The 23,649-nt window shown below is 34.9% G+C and overlaps 1 pseudogene; it reads right to left on the reverse strand.

The window, feature by feature from the left end:
- Positions 1–6,306: 6,306 nt before the first annotated feature.
- LOC133308911 (receptor-like protein 7) lies at positions 6,307–11,818 on the reverse strand (annotated as a pseudogene).
- Positions 11,819–23,649: the final 11,831 nt, after the last annotated feature.

The raw sequence follows: 23,649 nt of genomic DNA on the forward strand, positions 1-23,649 counted from the left end.
TAGTGTAAATCTGGAAAATTATGACGAAAATCAATTAAACCCAACTAAAATCTAGAATAGTGAATTGACCCAAAAGACCTTTATTTAATTCAAATAAATCATAAAAATACCAACCAAGAGTAATAAATAAGTGTAACAAAATATGAGTTATCACACTCTCACACCAAGCAAGCTCTCACAAGCCCCAAGGTATTAGGAGAAGAAACCAAGGAGAAAGGAAGCTCCTTGGCTCACCACAATGGAGGAGAAGGTGGCAAAGGGTGGATGGAGGTGTTTCAGAACATGGAGGCACGTAGGAAATCTGGTCTAGGGTTTTGTGCCCAATGATTAGAGTATATATAGCCACTTTCAATTAAAACGCACAGTATTAACTTTAATTGCTACGCTTAGCATTTTAATCCCAAACTCTTAATTCTTAACCTACTCAATTTTACAAGAATTATCATATTTTTCTTATAATTTTCAGAGCACCTTTCCGGTACGCGCTTTTCAAAGCCAGTACCGGTTTCTAGCACCAGTTCTCATTATTTGGACTTGAAACTCATTTTACAAGTCCTACATATTATTCTAGTAATTATCATGCACTTATTATAATTTTCTGGGATACTTTTTCGGTACACATTTATACCGACTAGCAGAACCGGTATCTGCACTTTTCTTTCGAAAAGCGACTTTCAGCATTCTTAATCACTTACTATAATTATTAAAGCCTCATTATAATTATTAGGGTCAATTATGGAATCATTTCCTATTTTCTCATAATTTATTAATCAAATTCCTTAATTAACAGTGCGGGTTCTTACAGTTGTAGTGTGTGGCTATAATGGTTTCTAATATCCAATTTTCACTACTGTTCATAAAAGTAATTGGTGGAATATGTTTGTATGATGGCTGTGTGATGGATTTTTGAAGTGCTTGATGTATTAGTGATAAGGTTCGGAAAGCAAATGGATTTAAGGAATTTGATATATTGCTATGCATTTGAACACCTCTAAAAACATACTCTATGTTCATTCTTTTATATACTCCAGTGTATTGCTCCTTATGGTCAATTTTTTTTTTTTTTTGGAGATGCTTGTTATTATCATGTGAATTTTGACATCAGAGTTTGTGGATAGTGAAATATGCTTAGAGCCATTGATCTTGAAATTTACTGTCATATGCTTCTGCTATGGTATATCACTTGGCTGCATTTTTTGAGCAAACTATTTGATCACGAGCTAAATTTTGTTTAGGGATATCAAATACTGCTTCCTGCTGATCTCTTGTGATATTTCTGAGTTTATTTCTTTTTCTTTGCTAGTAGCCACTTTCCTTTCTATTTTCTCACTGATCCATGTTTCAGTGAATAATGGCACCTAAACCAGATCAGACAGATAGGAATAAGGCGACATAAAGAGAATGATCTAGTTTAAGTGGAAAAATCTTCTTTTGAAGACTAAGACTCCTCCTTCTCAACTGACCATTTCATGGTCATCCAGGTTCTATTATCATGTTTTCTGCAATCTCACATGTCTCTTTTGTTTATATCACTCCCTATTATATAAAATTTTGTAATTGTTGTGAGGCCACAGCTGCATTTTAAGTTTGGGGTGGTATACATGGTACATATGCATTGTTGATTAATTTTGCATGCTGAGTATGAGGAAAGGATGAAAAATATGAAAGTTTTTGAACTTGAACAGTAACAATTCTTTGATTTATCTATACATGTGACAACCATTATCATGAATTCAACTATGTTAATCTTGCATATCTTATTAGCTCTATGTCTATTTCATTCTAAGTTGGTTAATTAGCCATGCATCATCTATGTTACAATTCATGAGAGCAGTCCTAACATGACTCAGCTTAGTTCATGTTATATCACTGAATAAAAACCTTGGTGAGGATTTGGACACAAACACATATACTTTCTTGTTGAGTGGTCACTCTACTTTGTTGTCCTTAACTTATATTACACCTAGGCGACTAGTGTGATTATTTCCATGTGATAAGGGAACTTTTTTCTAATTATTTAGCCTAAAGCCAAAAAGCCTTACCTTTGTGATTAAATTTAATCCCTTGATGATCTCTTATTTGAGCCTGAGCTTTTTCTTTTCTGTTTATATACCCATGATATCAAAAGCCAACTCCCCCAATCCATCCTTTTAGGCAAGCCTTAGTATTTGGTTAATTCTCACTAGGCTGCAATGCAAGAAAATAAGTAAGGGAAAGGGAAGCCAGCTAGAAGAGAGTGGTTATGTAAAAAAAAATATATAGAAGGTGATCAGGAAGATAGAAGAAAACGATAAGTAAAAAAAAGGATATAAAAAGGGGAAAAAGAAAACAGAAAGAAAAATAAAAAATCCCCTGTGTATTAAAAAAAATTAGAAAATAGAAGAAAAGGAAAATGAATGTGAAAAGTTAAGGCTGGAAGGAAAAAGAAAACAAGTAGGGAAGGAAGTAAAAAAGAAGAAGAAAGAGAATAAGCAGCTTCCCTTTGTCTTACTTAGACAATATTTTGCTAGGCTAGATGTTGATTAATTAGACACTTAAGGCCAGCCAAAATTAGCCAAGTGTCCAGAAAAACAAATATCCAAACCCAGCCTCATTACAAGCCTAAAAGCCCTTTTGATGGGAATGCCACACTAGACATCAAGTGTCTAGGCAATATTGTATGTTAGGCACAACAATGTAGATTTTATGACGAGTGAATGTCCTTAGTGAAAAAAATAAGAGAGATGAGTAATAAAAAATGCCTTGTGAGGAATTCAGTGCATGGCATTGAACTGATATGAGAATGTATAGTGACTGCTTGATATGCATTGTAACATAGTATGTTGTTTGTTTAACTAAAAACTTAGTTTGGACTGGACTGCTGGTTGGTATTGATACTAAAAGACAATATAGTTGATTGATGCTATGGTTAACATGTAATGTGATAAATGAAGAATTGAACTACAAAACCATAATTCATTGCTTGAATGATGAGCTGAATGCTGAAAGAACGACAATAGCTAACAATGTGCTCATTGAGTTAATATTTTCTTGATTGCTTGAGGACAAGCAAATACTTAAGTTTGGGGTATTTTGTTAGCACTAAATTATTTATATAATTATTGTATTATTTTATGTTATTTTATATCTTTTTGGGTTGACAATTACAGGAAAATGGGCTGAAAGAATATGAAATATGGCCCAATTCAAAAAAGGAAGTAACCAAGCCTAAGTTAATTTAAATTTTGCTGATAATTGTAATTATTCATTTTTTTAGGTATTTTTTGGAAGAAGGCACGTGGATCAAATTTTTTGGAAGAAGGAACAATTCAGAACCATTGAATTAAAGCTTTGAAGGACAACTACTAATTTTTTTAGAATTTTTTTAGTTATTAGATATTTTTTTTTGGTTGTAAAAAAAAATACAGTTTTTTAAATTTAGAATTTCAATCTTCGTTACTGTTTTGTTTTTAGAAGACTCTGAGTGTTGAGAGATTGTGTTGAAAACTGAATGCATTCTTCTTCTTCTTGAGCTCGAAGTGCAGTGACAAAGTATCTTCGTCGGAAGGAAGAATCAATGGTGCATGCAAGTGAAGTTTAAATCTTTCTAGTCTTAGTTTAGTAATTGGTACTTTGGTTTGAACGATTTACTTTGATTCCATTTCTTAATGCATGTTTATTTTTCTTTAATCTTTGAATCGCTGTTTCTTAAAATGGGTTTCTAATTCCTTTCTTTTTCTGGGTATTCAAAATGATTGAGTGAAATTTCTTGATGTGCATTGTTATTGTTTCTTTTATTTCATTCGTTTGATACTTTTATCTTTTTAACTCAAGAACTTCATGGGAATGAGACTTGAGTATTTCAACAAAAGGAAATTGAGAAACGAACTTTTGTTAAGTATTAAATGAACCCTGTTGGTTAGCAATAATCAGAGGTGTTTTCTGATAAAAATTTCTATAAAGAATCAAGAAACTTTACGAAAAGCCTTTCTTGAATCTTATTGTTGAACCTGGAAAGCTTCAGCTAAACTTGCCGTAGTAACTCAGAAATTAAGATAAAGATGCTATAGCAATGTACGATTTTGCAGGAATGCAAATATTTTCGGTCACCAATGATTTGAGATGTACCAAGAAGCTTTTAATCTTGACAAACCAATTCTTTACTTTTTAGATCAGTTTTTAATAATTTATAAATACTATAAAAAATTTCTTGTCATAAAAACAATTGAGTTTCAATTCAAGAATCCTTATTTCAGAAAAATACAAAGAAAAATAATTCAACATTTTTCCCGAGAACGATAACTCTTTCTTCGAAAAATTACTCCCAACATTAGTTTAAGGTAACATCATGAAATATTGTTATATCATTAGGAAACACTAAAGACACCTATAACAACTACCGTCAAGTACTCTTTTAGGTAAGATTGCCCTCGTTTTTTATAAGATTTCATTCAATAAACTAAGGGATATATTTTTCTTATGTTGTAGGAAAAGAATTACCTTATGTTGTAGAAACAAAAGTATAAGTGGGACCCACATGTAAGAGGAGAGAGAAAAAAAAGTGGTGGGACCCAACCCTTTTTGTGTGTGTAGGAGAGATGTTTATCTCATGTAAAATGAGATAAACATAACCCATAAACTAATGGTTTTATAATTCTCCTTTCACTAGAGAAGTATGGTCTTATGCTAGCGAGACATCAAAATGCATGATTCAATTTTTTAAATTTTTTTTTTTTGTTTGTAAAAGTGTGGGCCCTGTCATTTACTGTGTATGCTGAAAAATCCAAACCTCTCCTAGGACATCAAAAAAATCCAGAGCTTGGCTTTTAGCTCTTCACTGTGACCTTTCTCACAAGAACCTTTTATACCTGCTCCAACTCCAAGCCAAGCTCTGATTTGAGTCCATGCAAATAGCACTACTGTTGTATATATTTCAAGTTGTGGAACAGCTATCTGTGGCAACTCAAACTTGGCCTCTACCATCTCTCCCTGCTCCGTAGACCGAAGTGTTCCCTGCAATGGCACCATATAAAAAAAAAATCAATTTGTGCTTTTCAATCAGACAACAGCATATCATTGGTAAAACTTATTCATCAAGATATGTGGTAACATGATCTAAAATCCAATTCATATTTCAGCATACAACTTGACTTTCAAGTAAATAATAAACTTCAAATGCTCTACTTGCCTAAAAGTTGTTAAGATCACCGAATGTTTTCCAAAATTCAACCTTGACAAATTCATGGTTAAACAATTTTAAACAATGTGAACTAACAAAAACAAGCATGCTTGACAAGTTTCTGCATTAACCATTACTCCACCGGCAGTCCATATGTTACATCACTTCCTTATGTTCGAGGAATTAGGTCCTTGAATCAATTAAAACCCCCCAATCCTCAAGTGTGTAACTATTGGATACTGCCATGTACCCCAAAAAAATTGCCATAGTCTTCTTCTTCCTCTTAAGATTCACAGTTGCCGAGGAGCACATCTTCTGTACTACAGGCGCACCAATCATTGGGTCGACGGTGGTATTTAAACTATGTAGTATCAATACTACATAGTGTAAAGTACAAAACTTATTTTTTTTTCTCTCCAATACAATAGCAGCCGACGTGATGTGTTCTTATTGGTCTGTTGTACCTCCACATGTAGTTCCCTAGACTTTTCGATCATCAAGATCCTCGGTGAAAACTGCTTCACTTCTTGTTTAGCACCGGCAATGGCCACGACATTTTGTTTATTTACCTTATTGTTTAGTTTAAGGGAAAAAAGTTTCCGATGTTACTTTAGACAACTTTGTCTAATGTTCATCGAAACGACGTCGTTTTGAGGTTGAAAAATTAAAAAATTATAATGCTAAAGACTATTATAACCCTGAAATAAATTAAAATTACAAAAATATCATGATTTCCGTCCCAAAACGACGTCATTTCGATGAACATTAGATAAAGTTATCTAAAGTAACTTTAGAAAAAACAAACCTTAATTTAATATTCAAATAAGAAAAAAAAAGGAAACCAAATCCGCAACGGGAGGGGGGGAATTGGTTGAAGGAAAAAGAAAAAGAAATAAAGAGTTCCGCTCTCAAATTCGCTGCCCCCTCCCGGAACTAAACAACCCACTGCCACAATTATATAAAAAAATCTTATATATAATTGTGATGGTGATGCTCATCCCCAGATAATTAAATATCAGTGAAAATTGAGATGATACACACCCAAATAAATTTGGTGTATGACAACATTCTTACATATGTACAACAATAGCCACAAACATACAAGCGCAGACTTGCAATTTTTTTAAATAATACACACTGCTAGCTCATCCTGACAAAACATAATACATTGATACTACAAGTTTATAACTCAAGCCCAAATTACATCAAATAAGAGTGACAAGGTTGTGGCACTCAAATTTATTTTACAAAAAAGGTAAAGATAAAATAAAAGGGAAAAAAAAAATCACAACGAGATTATGACATCCACACTAACTGAGTCATTATTTCATGAGTCCTCATCCTTGTCCTTCTTTTCACCCTTTGAATAGGCTGAACTCCAAATATCCTCACAAGCCATTGAGGCTTTCCTATTGACAGCAGATAGCATCCCAAGCCCACCCCAAATACAAATCCACATCCATATCCTATGGCCACTGGCATCCAACCAAATCCAAACTTTTCTTCATTCTCAATGGTCCCTGAAGGTGGAGAATGTTGTTCAGTGTCCTTGTTGCAATTTATTGACAATGGTGATCCACATAAGGCCAAGTTTCCCTCGTAGGAATCATTCGAAAATGTATTGAACTGTTTCCCTCGAGGTATTTCTCCCACAAGATGGTTTTGAGAAAGATTCAACACTTCAAGAAAGTTGAGATTGACTAATTCTGTAGGAATCCCACCACTGAGCATATTTGAAGAGAGATCCAATGATTCCAGGTTTGTCAAATTTCCCATGGATTTGGGAATAGAACCATTCAGTTTGTTATTGTAGGATCGCTCAAATACAAAATCAACAAATAAAACAACTATTCAAGAATGTCGTGAGGACTTGTGGAGAAAGAGAACAAACTTCTGTTAAATATTTTACTAAACTTCGTTGCTTCTCAATTCTATATTTCTCAAACAATATACTAGACTATTTATAGGCTATAGTTTGCCTTTCTAAAACTGCAACACTAAATAGCCATAAACCACAATTAAAACCAAACTTAATAACAAAACATAACGACTGACTCTTAACCTTTCAAAACTCCTAAACTTAATGCTAACCCTCATGACTCATAAACTCCATAACCGACAAATTCAAACCAAAACTCCTAAGATAAATGTTAAACTTATGACTCATAAACTATCCATAATTGACATCTTTAAACACATTAAAGTAACATTTAACGTTTACTTAACAAAACTCCCCCGTAAACTTAAATGCTTCTTTCTTTCTTCGTGTTGCTTTTGCTTTTCTTCAACTTTCTGATCGCGCTTGTTTTCTTCAATCTTGATCACTAACAAAAAAACATCTAACACCTTCCAACTTAATTAACTAAAAAAAAAATATTTCCCCTGCAATTATTTTCCTGAACATATTTTATTTTATCCGGTGGCTTCTTCAATTTGATATTCTCAGTTTCATTAGCAGGACTTTCCTTGTTTCCATTCGCTGTATCTTCTTCACCTGCAAGTTTCTCGTCACCCAAATTCTTCTCAGTTTCATTTGCCACTTCATCAGTTGTGATCACAATTTTATTTCCTCGTCCAATCCCAATTTCTGCATCATTGGTATTGTCAACAAAACCTCTTTTTCTCTTCAAGACCACATCATTTTCTTCAAATGCACCTTCCATTTTTTCGCTCTCGTTTCTTTATCGCCGGGTTCTTCTTCAACAAGTCCAGCTTCCATGCGCCTCATCGATAGAATCTCAGACAACCGTCCTCCAGGGAAATGGTCTCTTTTTGGTGGTGTCGACATCTTCCACTTCCACCATAAATTCAATGTAGTCTCCGACTTCTGACTTCCAACCCGAACCGCGCCTATGTCGGTCTCCGACATCAACCTCATCACGTCGGGGTCGAGCTCTTCTCCAAAACATGAACTCAGTGATTTAGTCGGGATCTCCCCCATCCCGGTTATCAACACAAAACTCGGATTCGCGGTCTCCTGCATGCCGGTCTCCATCAAGCATCTCGGATTCCATGTTTCTCGTTCCTTTGCTGGCTTCTCAAGCTCCTTCGACATCTCGTCTTCTTCCTTATCCTCTCTATCCGGCTTTTGAATTGACTCGTCGCTCTCAGCGTCTTCGATCTCGGCTCCCATAGCCGCAGCATCTTCGATCTCGGCTCCTTCGTTCTCCTCATCTTCTATCTCGGCTCCTTCGACCGCAGTCATCTCCATCGTCTTCTTCTCCGAGTCGTCTCTTACGCGTTCTGACACGTCAATCTCCTCCGCGGATGCGTTGCTGTTGGCAACCTCGGATTCCGCCATCTCGGTCTCTTCTTCATCCGCATCATTCTCCTCATCTTCATCATCATCATTGAAGATTTCATCTTCTTCATTAATCAGATCAAAACGTCCAGACAAGTATTTTGTTATGAAGGCCATTAGAAAATCCTTCCACATATTATTAAAGTCGCGGCAGTTCCATGTACGGAACCATTTGATTGCGCTTCCTCTGAGTCTTCTCATGGCTACCTGCCATTTGTTCCCCGTCCAGATTTTTTCTTTCCGAAAATGTTCCTTCAAACAGATAAGCCAATCTATTGCTTCATCCTTATCTCCATGGAAGAGTGGCACTTCCATCTCGTGCCCAAGCTCTGATACCAATTTGTAGGATCGCTCAAATACAAAATCAACAAATAAAACAACTATTCAAGAATGTTGTGAGGACTTGTGGAGAAAGAGAACAAACTTCTGTTAAATATTTTACTAAACTTCGTTGCTTCTCAATTCTATATTTCTCAAACAATATACTAGACTATTTATAGGCTATAGTTTGCCTTTCTAAAACTGCAACACTAAATAGCCATAAACCACAATTAAAACCAAACTTAATAACAAAACATAACGACTGACTCTTAACCTTTCAAAACTTCTAAACTTAATGCTAACCCTCATGACTCATAAACTCCATAACCGACAAATTCAAACCAAAACTCCTAAGATAAATGTTAACCTTATGACTCATAAACTATCCATAACTGACATCTTTAAACACATTAAAGTAACATTTAACGTTTCCTTAACAGTTATGGGAAAGGTTGAGCCCTTTGAGTCCATGAAGCTCTCCAATAACATTCGGAATCTCTCCTTCAAATTTGTTTCCTGATAAATCAATATTTATGAGGATTGTTGGGATTTTCACTAGTCATAGAATCAATATACACTACACCGTCAGAACCAAAGTCAACAAAACGGCTAAAATCTGTTTGCATATATTGCAAACTGCTATGGACTTGAGGTTGAACGACATTCTTCATCTTCATGGCTTGAAATTTTTTTACGTAGGCTTTTGGTATTGGTCCGCTCAAGTTATTGCATGAGATATCAAAAATAATCAAACTGGGAAACATATGCTTGCTCTTTAAACTGGCAAAGGGACCGTGTAACTTATTGGCTCGCAAAACCAGTAATTTCAAATATGGCAGAGTTTGAAGCCAATGGGGAAATGTATCCTCTATTTGGTTGTTGCCAAGATTTAAAACTTCCAGTCCGATGCAGTTGGACAAAGATTTAGGCAAAATACCTTGTATTTGGTTGCCATTGAGATTCAGTGTTTTAAGGAGCCAGCACATTGTAAAGGTACTTGGCAAAGTGCCAGAAATTTTGTTCATTTGTAGATCCAAAACTTGAAGGGATGATAAGTTGGCAAGGCACTGTGGAATGATACCTGTCAGCTTGTTGTGGGACAAGTTGAGCACCGCAATTGAACTTGCATTGCAAATTGAAGATGGAATATCACCACTCAGTAAATTGAAACTAAGATCAAGGAATCCGAGCCCGTAATTCCTTGAGAATTGATCCATTGGCGATGTCAACTGATTTTGAGAGAGGTCCAAAATAGTCAATGAATACATATCATGTAACCAATTGGGTATTCTTCCGCTAAGTTTGTTATTGGACAGATTGAGAAAAAGCAAACTCGGGAATTTTCCAGATAATTTGGGAAATTCAGTCAGATTGATAGAAGATAACCCCAACTCTCCTAGGAGAGAGAAACTGTAATTGACATTAGATTCGAAGTTTAGTGATAATACACTATTCTGCGAAAGAAGAAGAATTTGCAGATTTTGAAGCTTGGAGAAGACTTGAAAATTGGTAGGGCCACTGAAGTTGTTTGATGATAGACATAAGGCGGTAAGGTTTGCAAGATTGAAAATTGATTCAGGAATATTTCCTTGTAGCTTGTTGCTGCACAAATATAGAGACTGCAAGGAATATGATGAGATTGCACTTATATGCCCAACAAACTGATTATTTGACAGATATAAATCTACCAAAGATGGCAAAGAGAAACACCAAGAAGGAATTGTCCCATTTAGCAAGTTGTTATTTAAGCTTAATTGAGTTAGGTTTGAAAGCCCAATTATTTTGTTGGGCAGAGGGCCTCCTAATTTATTATGAGAACAATCCAAGAAAGAAAGTTGAGTTAAGTCAAACAATGAAGATGGGATTTGACCACTAAATTGATTCCATGAAAGATCCAAGTGAGTGAGATGTTGAAGGTTTGAAAGTGATGACGGCAGCTCACCTCCAATATTGTTAATGCTGAGATCCAAGTGAGTGAGACGTGGAATGGTTAAAAGTGAGGATGGTATTGAAGAGTTGAGCTTGTTGTCTGAGAGACTGAGATAAGTAAGATGTGTGAGGTTAGAGAAATATGGAGGGATTGTCCCTTGGAATTGACACCATGAAAGATCCAAGACACTGAGAGAAGTACTACAACTCAATTTTGGAAGTTGGCCTGTAAGATCGTCATTATAAGACATACTTAGCTCATGGAGATTTGGCAAACAGAGAATGTCATTTGTCAACTTTCCGCTCAACCCAGTTTCCTCAAGATGAAGAGTAACCAAAGAGGAAGACAGATTGGACAGCAAAGACAATGAGCTTGGTTTAATTAAAGACATATTTGTGTAATCCAAAAGAAGCTCCCTCAAACCTGTTGCATTTTGGACCAGCCTCTTCCAAGTGGTTTCTTTCCACTTTAAAAGATAATAATTTCCAGAGAGATCGAGTGATACTAATTTGGAAAGGTGTGAGATATGGGAAGGAATTTCACCTTTGAAGAAAGAATGAGACAAGTTGAGGTGTGTGAGACTCACTAACCCTCCAAACTGAGATGAGAGTTGGGAGCCATCCAAATCATTGGAAGAGAGGTTGAGTGTTTGGAGATGAGAAAGGCGAAAAAGGGAACTGTTAGGATGGATGATACCTTGAAGCCCACTGTAGCTGAGGTCGAGTGTTTGGAGATGAGAAAGGCTGAAAAGGGAATTGTTAGGATGGATAATACCTTGAAGCCCACTGTAGCTGAGGTCGAGCCCAATCACGTGACCAGAGATGGTATCGCACGTGACACCAACCCATGAGCAGCAATCCGTCCCATTTTCCCATGTTTCTGTCTTCGGATTAATAGTGAAGGAATTCTTGAATTGAAGCAAGGCAGAGCTCTGGTCGGGAGAACATAATGACTGGGGAGAAGAAAATGATGGAAAATGAAAAAACAAAAATTGAAAACACACAACAATAGGAAATAACGATGGGAACCACTCCATGGATGACTTTTGCAGTTTGATTCAGAAATTCTAAATTCACTGGAAAGTGTTTGTGATTTGTGATTATCTATAGGAAAGTGCGAATGGAATGGCTGGGAATTATGTAACCTATGATTATTTATAGCCAAATTTAAAACAGAATCCACTCGAAAACAAACTTAATTGTGGTAAAATTAGTCGCATCCGAGCTGCAAGACTTTTCATGTGAGTGACAAATTTATTTGTTACACGGGATAGGTTATCCTGTATACTCTTATTTTGCTTACTTTTTCCTAACTTTATCAACACCATTAGATTATAATCTCATCCAATAATGGAGATTTGCATAATAAAATAAACAATTTTCTCTTTTCTTTCTCCTCAATGTCTCCCACACTTTTTCTCTCTCCTCTACTTTCTCTCTATCGATTTGCGTAATTTACAACATGAATTTATATTATATTTGAATTTAAATCCATGCAATGATTAACGGTATGAATGATAGTTTTGCATGCCATTAATTATTGCATGGATTTAAATTCAAATATAATATAAATTTAAGTTGTAAATTACACAAATCGATAAAGAGAAAGGGTAAGGAGAGAGAAAGAGTGAGAGACAATGAGAAGAGAGAAAATGGAAAAGGGTTTATTTATTTTATAAATCTTCCATTGTGTCAGATTGTAATCTAATGGTGTTGAGAGAGGTAGGCAAAATAAGAGTAGGTAGAATAACATATCTCTTTTAATAATTGAACTTTTTGATTAAAAATAATTTTTTAACAAAATTACATTACACCAAAAGAGCAGAGAATCAAACTTGTAATCCTAGAGTCATGGAATTCTAAAAGCAACCATTTCACTTCTAAATTTAAATTATTCAGTGAAACCAAATTAATGATCTTATATTTTATATCATATTTTAGTAACAGCTAACCCTTTTATTTTGGAATTTTTTTTGAATAATACCAACATTTGTTAGACTGTCCCTCTGCAACAGGATACCATTGTCTTTTTTTGAAAATATTTCAATTGATTCATCGTTTCGCAATTAGTCTAATTCAGGACGGGTCCAAGATTAAGGCTTTAAATCCCTTCAAATATTATACTGGGAAGATCATGGTACATAATAAATATCATAGTTTAATGATGTTTTGTTTGGGTTTATAAATCTACACACTTATAATTTGCTCTTCGGCAATCAAAAGAGATGGAAGACGGACATGAAATCTTTCAAAAAAAAAAAAACATTATTTATCTGAAAAACATTTTCACTCAAACATGCTTTGATAACAAATGAATCATGCTACCGAAACTGAGGTCAACAAATTAGAAAGCAAGGGGGGCAAGCAATGGTCGGTCCTTGGGGAAGCTATGCAATAACCAGGATGCAGATTAACTATAAGCAATAATAATGTTTGAGAATATTTTAGTTGGCACATCATGGTGCAGATTAAATATCATAGTTTAAGGAATATAATTTCAAAATATCATTTCTACCATATATCAGTAAAGACTTTAGTTTAAAAGAAAAAAGAAAAAAAACTGTACCCACTCTTCTTGTTATTGTGGACCACTTTTGATATATCTTTACATATGTCAATTCATCCCATTAAATACGCTAGTGACCAATCCAATGGAATTAGTTTCTAACCCTTCTACATGCTTTTTTTTGGAGACAACCCTTGTACACGCTAGCCAAAAGTCTTTGTCGTCAACTCGTCATTAAATTAAAGTCCTTCCACATTTAAATAAATGCATGCATGACTTCGGTTCTTATTTAGTTTGAATTTAATTTTCGTCCAATTTTGACTCATATATATATATATATATATATATATATATATATATATATATGAGGGAAGATATTTTGACTACCAAAAGTTTCCACTACCACCTTACTACCTATCTAATCACCATTGGATTAACATTTTCTCTCTCTTTAAAAACTTTTTAACATTCTCTCTCTTTGATCCAATGGTGATTTGATAAGTAGTAAGGTGGTAGTGGACACTTTTGGTAGTCAAAATATTCCCCATCTATATATATATATATATATATATATATATATACACACGTCAATTCATCCCATTAAATAGGCCAATCAAACAGATAAATTTTCTAATCCTTCTACACGCTAATCTAAAGTCTTTGTCGTCGTTAAAGTCCTTCAACATGCATGTTGATTTTTCTTTTCCAAATTCTTTTCTCATTGTCGTAATAATTCGTTGTGATGTTAGGACATATGGCTAAACGCGTTGGCTGTTCCTGTTATTGATTTATGAGGCATACAGACACAGTGGCAGAGTGGGAAGTAAATTTCAGCTGGTGCCAAAAAACCTAACTAGGTAGAATTCAACCGGTGTCAAGATTGTATTATTTTAAAAAACTCAACTAGTACTAAGGTTATACCATAATTTAAAAAAAAAATTATATTATTTTTAAAAATTCTGAGTAACAATTGACTCCGCCACTGCACACACATAAACTATAGTCTATAAAAAATTATAACTTATCAATCCAACAATAATAGGTCTCGTGAGCCTGGTACTATTGATAAATGTTTGGGTTGAGTGATGCTTTGCGAGATGACTGGGTTTAGCGAGATGACTTTGCTACTCCTGCGAGATGGTTGAGCTTGAAGGGGCAGTTTGAGAAGACTGGAGGGGGTACGTGCAAGACATTCTGTCACTCAAGTTAGTTCAATATTCAAGTACTTCAAATATTGATGAATAAATGATTTTACATAGGTTGAACACCTCTATATTTATAGTAAAGGGATGCCTTGCTTATGCCGGCTTTGTATGGCGGGGTTCATTTCTATTGGTGAAGAGTGACATCTTTCAAGGTTATGTTGTGGGTGAAATGCCTATGGTCAGGCTAATCCCTTGTAGATGTCGCAGCAAGTTGGTGTTGTCCTTTAGTCATTACTTTACGTAGTGGACATGTTGTCTTGTGCAGCTGATCTCGCCAGGTTCACTTGCATGAGCTGCTGGTTGCGTGTGTCAAGATGATACAAGATGCTCAGGTTACATGGAAAAAAATCATTTTCTTCGTGGTCATGCAATAGATTATGGGCTAGTGGGCCTTTCCTGAATTGGATCTCTATCTCACATAAGTGATGTCTAGATCAGTAACAAAATTGATTTTCGTTACAAATAGACATTACTACATTTTATGGGAGTGTTAATGTGTTATAGATGGATATTACTAGACTTTAAAACATTTCATGAGAGATTAAGTGTATTGTAATAGTAGAATAGATGAAAAGCTTGTATTCATCTTCCACCTTCATCTATATATTGAGGTGGTAGGGTTTGTATTCTGATACACTGAATAATAGAATTCCTGGCCTCTTCTCCCATACTCTCTCTGACCTATAATTGCTTTATTTTGTATTTTGTAATTCCTTGAGTTGATTCCATTTGTTCACCTCTCTATTTTCACAACACGTTATGAACACGAATTGGTTAGAATTTTTGGAAGATGCTCAAGTGAATATCTTTGATGTTCCGCAACAATCCCAAGGATAACAATGGTAGCATATGTATAGCAGATAGTGTTATTATACATACCATCCTCCAACAGAGAAACTTTTTTAAGTTATTGAAAAATGTGAATGGAATGTCACTACTATTTCAGGTGGTAGTAGTTTGGTTGTAGGCTCCAGAAGAGCTTGCATAACACTATCAATGGGCACAAATATTATTATTGATGATGCCTTACAATCACACGACCATCTCATACTAAAATTACGATGGCATCTCCTACTTTTTTTATTGCATTCAAGGAGATATATGTGGACCCATCCATCCTCCTTGTTGACCTTTTAGATACTTTATGGTCCTAATTGATGCTTGTAACGACACAAAATCATTTTAATACATAAAAACAAACATGGAATCACCATCAATTTTATTATACGGAAAAAATTAGAAAAATCACTTTATTGCAAACTGATCTTTAAATTTTTAGATCAAAGTTCGGGAGTCTAATTATGCACAAGGAATGATGGAAACTTAATCTCACTACATCCCTAACACTTTCGTTTAAAACGATTACCTTTAATTAATTGTGCAAATTATTAATAGTGTCATATTTTTACGGGATTTTAAAACACATCTGTATGTTACGACGATTACCTTTAAAATCTAGTTGGAGTTTAATTTAAGCAAAGGGAAGAGAGAGAAAAATAATATTTTTACGTTCCTGAAATTGGAAAAAAGTATATATGATTTTTTAGAATAAATTAATCTACACATGCTCCTAGTGGCTAGTGTGCGTTTGGTAAGTACTTGAAAACTTACTTTTGGATAAAAGATTATTTGTTGAACTTTTAGATAATTTTTAGTTTATAAAATTTATTTTGAAGTGAGATAAATTTGCATTTAAGAATTAATTTATCATAGTAGATTATCATAGAATTTTTTATGATATTCTTAACTTAATTTAAAATTCATAGTTTTTCATTTTTAATAATTGTACTTTTTAATTAAAAATAATTTATGTGTTGGTTGATTTTAATTTTTGAAAATAATTTTAAAGAAAATTCATTTGAAGGTTTTGGATTTGATGGTTTCAGATTATCAAGCTATCGCAACTAAAATAACCCAAAAAATAATACGAGATTAATAAATCGTCACGACTAAATTAATCCTTAATTATATAAAATAAATAAATAAATGCAAAATAATAATTATAAATAAGTTTGGGTCATCAAGTTGTCACAACTAAAATAACCCAAAATTTATGAGATTAACAAGCAGTAATGGCTAAATTAATTCCTAATGTAATTTCTAAACTATATAAGAAAATTTGTAATAAAAAAGCATAAAAGTATGCAAAAAAATAGACAATTATAAAAAAAAATTCCTAATAAAACAAATAAAGAGCATAAAAAGTATGCAAAGAATAGACAATTATTAACTAAAGGAGAGAGACAGTGGATCAAAGGCAACAAAGCTTGGTGTATGGAGTCAAATTGTAGAGATCTACCCCAATCTAACATCTTGATGCCTAAAAAATACTACAAAATTAACAAGCCCTCACGACTAAGTCAATCCTCAAAAAATACTATGAGATAACAAGTCAACATGGTTAAATTAATCCTAAAAAAAAAAAAAATTACTATGACACTAGCTTAGTTTTAAAACTAAGCCCAAGTGCCTTACAAGAAAATATACTTTGAGACAAGCTTTTAGATTAAGCCCAAGTGTCTTTTTGGTTGTTGTGATTTTTGGTGTCTCCAAATGTGTAGGTGAGTGTAAGGAGGGGTCTTTATATAGAGGTAAGGGAGAGGAAGGAATAAGAGTTGTCCATTGTGGGACTTTGAAGGAAAGTTGGTTCCATTTCAATGTGGACAGCCATCTTTCGACATCTATATCTAACACCAAAGGAATCAACTCAAAAATTTGATCGGTCAGATTGAAGTATCATAAGAGAGGAACACACCGAGCAAATTTGAGGACGATCCAACGGTTCGAGATGACCTTCAAAATATTGCTGCCAAAACAGTATATGTTCTAACAAACAAGTGAGTCATCTTCCAAAATTTATATCTAACACTAGGGGACTCAGCTCAGAAATCCGTTTAGTCAGATTAAAGTATCATATGAGAGGAACTCTTTGTCAAAATTTGAGGATGATCCAATGGTTCAATTGAGAGATATGACCCTCAGAAAATTACTGCTTGCTGTAGAATCATCTAGGAGAACTATTTCAGTTTTAAACTTTCTAGGAATGATATAGATGTCAAAACAACAAATCTGTCGTTAGATGTGAAGAATAATGAGTTAATGAGGGGTGACTTGTTTACTATGAGAACTTGGAGCCCTTGAAGGGTGACTTGTTTACTGCCTGATTAGCTGATTATATATTTAATGAGGGGCATTTCTCGGTATTAGGGGGAGAAAGCCAAAAGCTTAAAGAAACCCGAGAAATTTTTTGGAAGGAAAACCAAATAAATTATCTTGATCCACGTACAAGTATGACTAAACTTGAAGTTCAAAAGATCATTAACTTGCAAACTTTAGCGAGTCAATTGCTAGATGCATTTACTAAATACAAAGGAGTGACTAAGTCCCACATTGCTGCAAAGAATGCATCACTTAGAGTGAAGATTCCTATAGGACAAAATTTAGTTGAGCTTATCCAACGCCGGAAGCGTGGACAACCTATTGGGGCTAAAGACATAAATCCACGAAAAAGAAAAAATCAGTCACCCATTGCACTTCCTGAAAAGGTTGATCTCGAAGAAAATGAACCCGGCGAAATAAGGTAAGTTGCTCAATACAACAATCCCGGGAATACGAAACGGCCAAATTCGAATGTCACGGGAACAACAAAGATTTGGTTGATGTTGACATAGAAGTTGCAGTAAACTATGTTGATACAGGAGATAAATACGATAAAATTACTATTGACGTTGATGATTCATTTCATGGAAGTTTGTAAAACAAAGTTTAGTTGCTACTTCCTCAAATCACTATGAGATTTTGGCATTGTATGAAACTTGTCGAGAATTAGTTTAGTTAAGATCTTTGAATAAACATCACATTAATGTTTCATGTGATTTACCCATAATTAGTTATTTCCCCACTGTCCTTTTTGAGGACGATGCAGCTTCTATTGCATAAATGAATGATGGATATATTAAAAGTGATAGGACTAAGCATATTTATCTAAAGTTCTTTTACCCACATGAACTCCGAAAGAAAGGTGAAATAAATATCCATTAGGTTCGCTCTAATGATAATTGATGCTCATCGGCAAGTGTACCGATCGCACAAGTAATACAGTGATAAGAAAGTTATCGTCTCCACAGGGATTGGGATCAAATATCAAATAATTATCCTTTTTAAGATGGAAGGAATTCAGATGGGTGTGTGAAAGTTGTTATTGATTTTGAGTAAAAATAAGAACTAAAAGTAAAGACTTATTTTTCCAAGGTTTTTGTTTATGAGAAATAAAACAGAAATTTATTTTGTAAAATATGAGAAAGCATTGTAGCTAGAGTACACTCACCGAATGATTTCCACTTCTTACTTTGGATTGATTTACAATACTCATTTATATAATTACTCAGATAAATTATTATCAAAAAATATTTAATAGTTAACCCTCAATTCCTTGCAATGTTAACCCTTTAATCTCAATTGGAACCCCAATTCCTTGCAATGTTCCTCATGGCATTAAGCAATGAATCCAATAATTTAAACATCTGCAATTAAATATACATCTATTCCTACCATGTATATAAATTGTTATCCTACCCCCTTTCAAGATCAAAAACCCCAATATTCTTATCTAGGGTTCTAACCCTGAAATTATCATCAACTATTAGATTGATCTGTTCTAATAAAGAGAATATAAAATACGCACAGGGTAGAGATAAAGATAATTTATATAAACGAATAATTATAAACCAATCCGTTGTAACAAGGGTTCACATAGGGTTTGTGACCCTAACTACAATAAAAAGAAATTGGCCAACCATTATCATGACTGACCTAAAATTATATAAGATAAAGATAAAGAGTGTGATTACAAAAAGAAGACTAAGAACAATCCTCTGTTACTCTCCTCCTTCTGCAATCCTTGTTTCCTTCCTCTCTGCCGTCGAAAAAAAGTCTCTAGTTTCTGTCACAAACCTCCTTTTTATATTTTTTTTTTGCCTTCCAAAATTGCCCTTTAAAAAGGCACGATGATTTTTTCTCACAAACTGGCGCGGGTCTGCGCCAGTGTGGCGCCAACTTCCTGGAATTTGACCTGGGGAGTGTGGCGCCAACTTGCGCCAGAGTGGTGCCAAGTTACGCCACTTCTCTGGAATTTGGCTTAGTGATTTTTATACAGCATGGAATTTCCACCTTTTGTAGTCACATCAACAAGCTTTTCGTAATTTCCATCTTTTCTCCCTATATAATCATAACAAATAGGTGAGAAATGTCTTTGAGATAGAAAAGTCAATATAATCAGCAAATCAGTATAAAAAGTGCCTTTTAATGACTTAATCTCAACATTTCCAGCTTGGAAAACTACTTCTTCGAGAGGCACATCAAACCATTCCCAGATTTAAACGTTGCTGTCTCCAGCAATGTACAAAACTCAATCCAGGAAACAATCACTTAATCCAGCAAAACATTACATAGACACTCTCAGACACAATATGCCATGCATGACTAACCCAATATCATAAATTCCCAACAGTGTCATCAGCTTCTTAAGGATACAAGTCTACATTGATTACCCCTCACACAGATAAATAATGTCCACTCAACACTCAGTGTCTAAGGGTATCATGAGCACTCAGTCAATCACAGCTATAACACTACCATAGGCTTGATCATATTCTAAAAAATTCTTAAAAATGAAGAATCAAACACATGCACCAATTGATCAAAGGGACTTCACAGGTTGTAACTTGGCCAAGTTAAAGGGTAGGAATATATTGATAGTAGCTCAAACAATAATGAGATTGAAAAAATGATACTCTTTCATTTTAGCACATTTAACTCAATGATTTTGCTCCACTAACATTCCCACAGAATTTCGGGAATTAATTCCTGTCAGCCACCTTTTATGCACATTCACCCTTTTTTTTATAAGGGTACATATGACATCTACATCCCCTACTTACTTGACCTTTGTGGAGCTTACCTCAATTTCTTTGTTTTAATGTTCAACACATCAGTAATCCAATCTCAATCAAGGTAAGTCACATGGATATAGGTTAAACCATCAATCAGGCCACAGGTCATTTATCAACAAATTAAGTTCAGGCTCAAGGGGCTAGCAATGGAAAAATTTCATACAGGTGAGCTATTTTGGCCATAGGCTAACAAGAACAAAATGCCTTTATCCTCTCAACCAATGCATGCATTACAGAGAAACAAATCAAGTTCTAGAGTGTTACAACAGTGAGGTCTCTCAATAAGAAAATTCAGTATTTAAGCTCAAACCTCACAGCTATGGTATCAATATAGACTCAAGAAAATTGACTTTAGACATTATTAGAATTTCACAACATTAATTCAGACAAACGAGCAATCATGTAATCCAATTATACCTATGCAATGTCATGCCAGATTGTCATACCACATACTACCAAAATTTTAGTCAAGCACATTAACTAGATAAGCACATTTAAACCTGAGAATTGCTTGAGAAACAGATCAATATTTTATTTATTATTTATTTTTTTAGAAATAAAGATAAAGAACAACACAAAATACTAACTAAAATAAAATAAAGAAAATAAAAGAGTTTAAAATATTTCCCCTGATAAAAGAATTGCAGTTCCAAGATGCTTTCTTAAAGCCTACTATTCCCAGATTTAAAGAATTGTTGTCCCCAGCAATAATCAAACCAAAAGATGGATGAAAAACCTGCACCATGGAACAAACAACAGCATATAGGATAAACTATAATGCGCACAATATAACATCAGAGTGTTTGAGAAATATACCAACGCAATTCAGCTAAATGACCCTAACATCAACCTATGGTCATAATAAATAGAAAAAGTACTAAAAAGAAAAATAAACTATTATACAATAAATCTCCTTCAACAAGGAGATATAATCAATCCTCCATGTCATCCCCCTCAGCAGCATGGGATGACTAAGCAAATGGAGGATCTGGTGGTACTGGATGCATCGGTGCATGAGACTACTATTCGCAGATTTGATTCCAACCATGAAGCCATGTGAAGAACTCTTTGAAGTATTGTTTTCTCTGAGAGATAGAGTCTTGGTGTCTCTTCTCACAGATTCTCCTTTTGGCGGCCTTCAACCTCCGGTAATCCGCACACATCCTCCAACCAGTATCAAAGAGTTTCACCACTACCTTTCTCATTACCTTCTTCATTGTAGGATTACGCCTCCTTTGAGGTTTCCTTACATGTTTGACATCATTCTCCATGTCAATTTTGTGGGTACAGAAAGAAGGATCTATACCTTCCAAATCAGAGATAGACCACCCTATGGCAGTCTTATGTTCCTTCAGCGCTTTAACCAACCTTCTTTCTTGCTCAGAAGACGATCCTTTATTAATGATAACAGGGCAAGTCTCCTCATCACCCAAGAATGTGTATTTAAGAGTTTCAGGAGGCTTCTTCAACTCCACTTCAGGGGCACCATCTTCTTTGTCATCATCTTTTTTTTCAAGAACCTCCAACGCCACATTCTTTTCTTCCTTTAAAGGAACAATATCACGCGCTTCAAGTTCTTCATCAAGCTCTTGACTAGAAGATATTTCTTCTTTCACTGCTTGCTCTAGAACATCAAGACTAAAACAATCGCCTTTGCCAGAAGATTGTTTCATAGAGTCAAAGACGTTGATGGTAATGGTCTCATCATTCATCCTTAACTCAAGCTTTCCATTTTCAACATCAATCACGGCCCGAGCAGTGGCCAAGAAAGGTCTACCCAGCAAAAGAGGCATTTCGGTTCCCCCTTCCATGTCCAACACTACAAAACCTGCTGGAAAGATGAACTTGTCCACTTTCACAATGACATCTTCAATTATACCACTGGGTTTCCTTAAAGATTTGTCAGCAAGTTGCAAGGAAACCATAGTAGATTTGAGCTTAGATTTCCCCAAAATTTATACACGGACAAGGGCATCAAATTTATACTTGCCCTAAGATCACACAAAGCTTTGCCAACATTTGTGTTACCAATGGAAATAGGAATATTAAACCTCCCTGGATCATGAAGTTTGGGAGGAAACTTCTTATGTATTATGGCACTACACTCCTCAGTGAGTGTTACTGTCTGGCATTCCTACAACTTGTGTTTTCTTGTCAAAAGGTCATTCATAAACTTGGCATAATTAGGCATATTAGCCAAGGCTTCAACAAAGGGTATATTAACATGCAACTTTTTGAAGATATCAAGAAATCTGGCATATTGCTGCTTCTAAGCATCTTTCTTGAATCTTTCAGGATAAAGTGCCATGGCTTTCACATATTCAGGACTCAACTCAAATTTCTTCTTTTCAGCAACAAATGGTTGCTTTTCTTCTTCACCTTTCTGAAGAGGCTTCTCAACAGTAGAAGGAATTACCAATTCTTTTTCTGGCCTTTTAACCTCCTTAAACTTCTTATCAGCTCCTACATTTATGTGTGACCTTTCTGGAGCTGCCACCACTTTACCACTTCGAGTTGTGATAGCCATACAATCTTCTTTTGGATTAGTAATTGTATTACTAGGGAAGGTACCTGGAGTTCTATCAGCAATTTGCTTAGCCAGTTGGCCAATCTAATTCTCCAAATTTCTTATAGATGCATTTGTATTTTCGGTATTGGCCCTAGTCTCTTCCATGAAGGCGTTGGAATGTTGAGCCATTTGTCCAACTAACCTCTCCAAATCAGAAGGTTCCTTGGTTTGGATTAATGGAGGCTACAGATAGTTGTTTGATGTGAAATCAAGACCAGTGCCTTGAATCCTCCGTTGATAATTACTACCTCCAGCAGAAAAATTCTGACCTCGTTGAACATTTTGCTGCTGAGGTTTCTGATCATACCAGATGCCATTCACTTGCATTTGTTGCGGAGAATCAGAAGCCATCAAAGAAAGACATTTATTAGACTCATGGTTGTCCTTGCAATATTCACATACAACAGCAGCAGCTTGAGCCTGAATACTAGAAAGTTACATCTTGTCAAGCCTTGAAGTCAAGTTTGCTATTTGCTGAGATAATAATTTTTTTTCAGCTAGCACCACATCATTACCTTCCAGCTGAAGGATATCTCTCTTAGGCTTGGATGACAAACCTTCATTTTCATTTGCAGCCATTCTTTCAATCAGCTCAAGAGTCTCATTTGCCCTCAACGATTTAATAGTGCCACCTGCTGCACCATTCAACACCATCCGAACCTCAGGTTTACAACCATTAAAGAAAATTCTCACCTGATTACCAGCAGAC

This window comes from Gastrolobium bilobum, unplaced genomic scaffold (genome assembly GCF_033153095.1).
Source record: "Gastrolobium bilobum isolate Gb01-03AN ecotype WA unplaced genomic scaffold, APGP_CSIRO_Gbil_v1 utg5203, whole genome shotgun sequence".
Taxonomy (NCBI): domain Eukaryota; kingdom Viridiplantae; phylum Streptophyta; class Magnoliopsida; order Fabales; family Fabaceae; genus Gastrolobium; species Gastrolobium bilobum.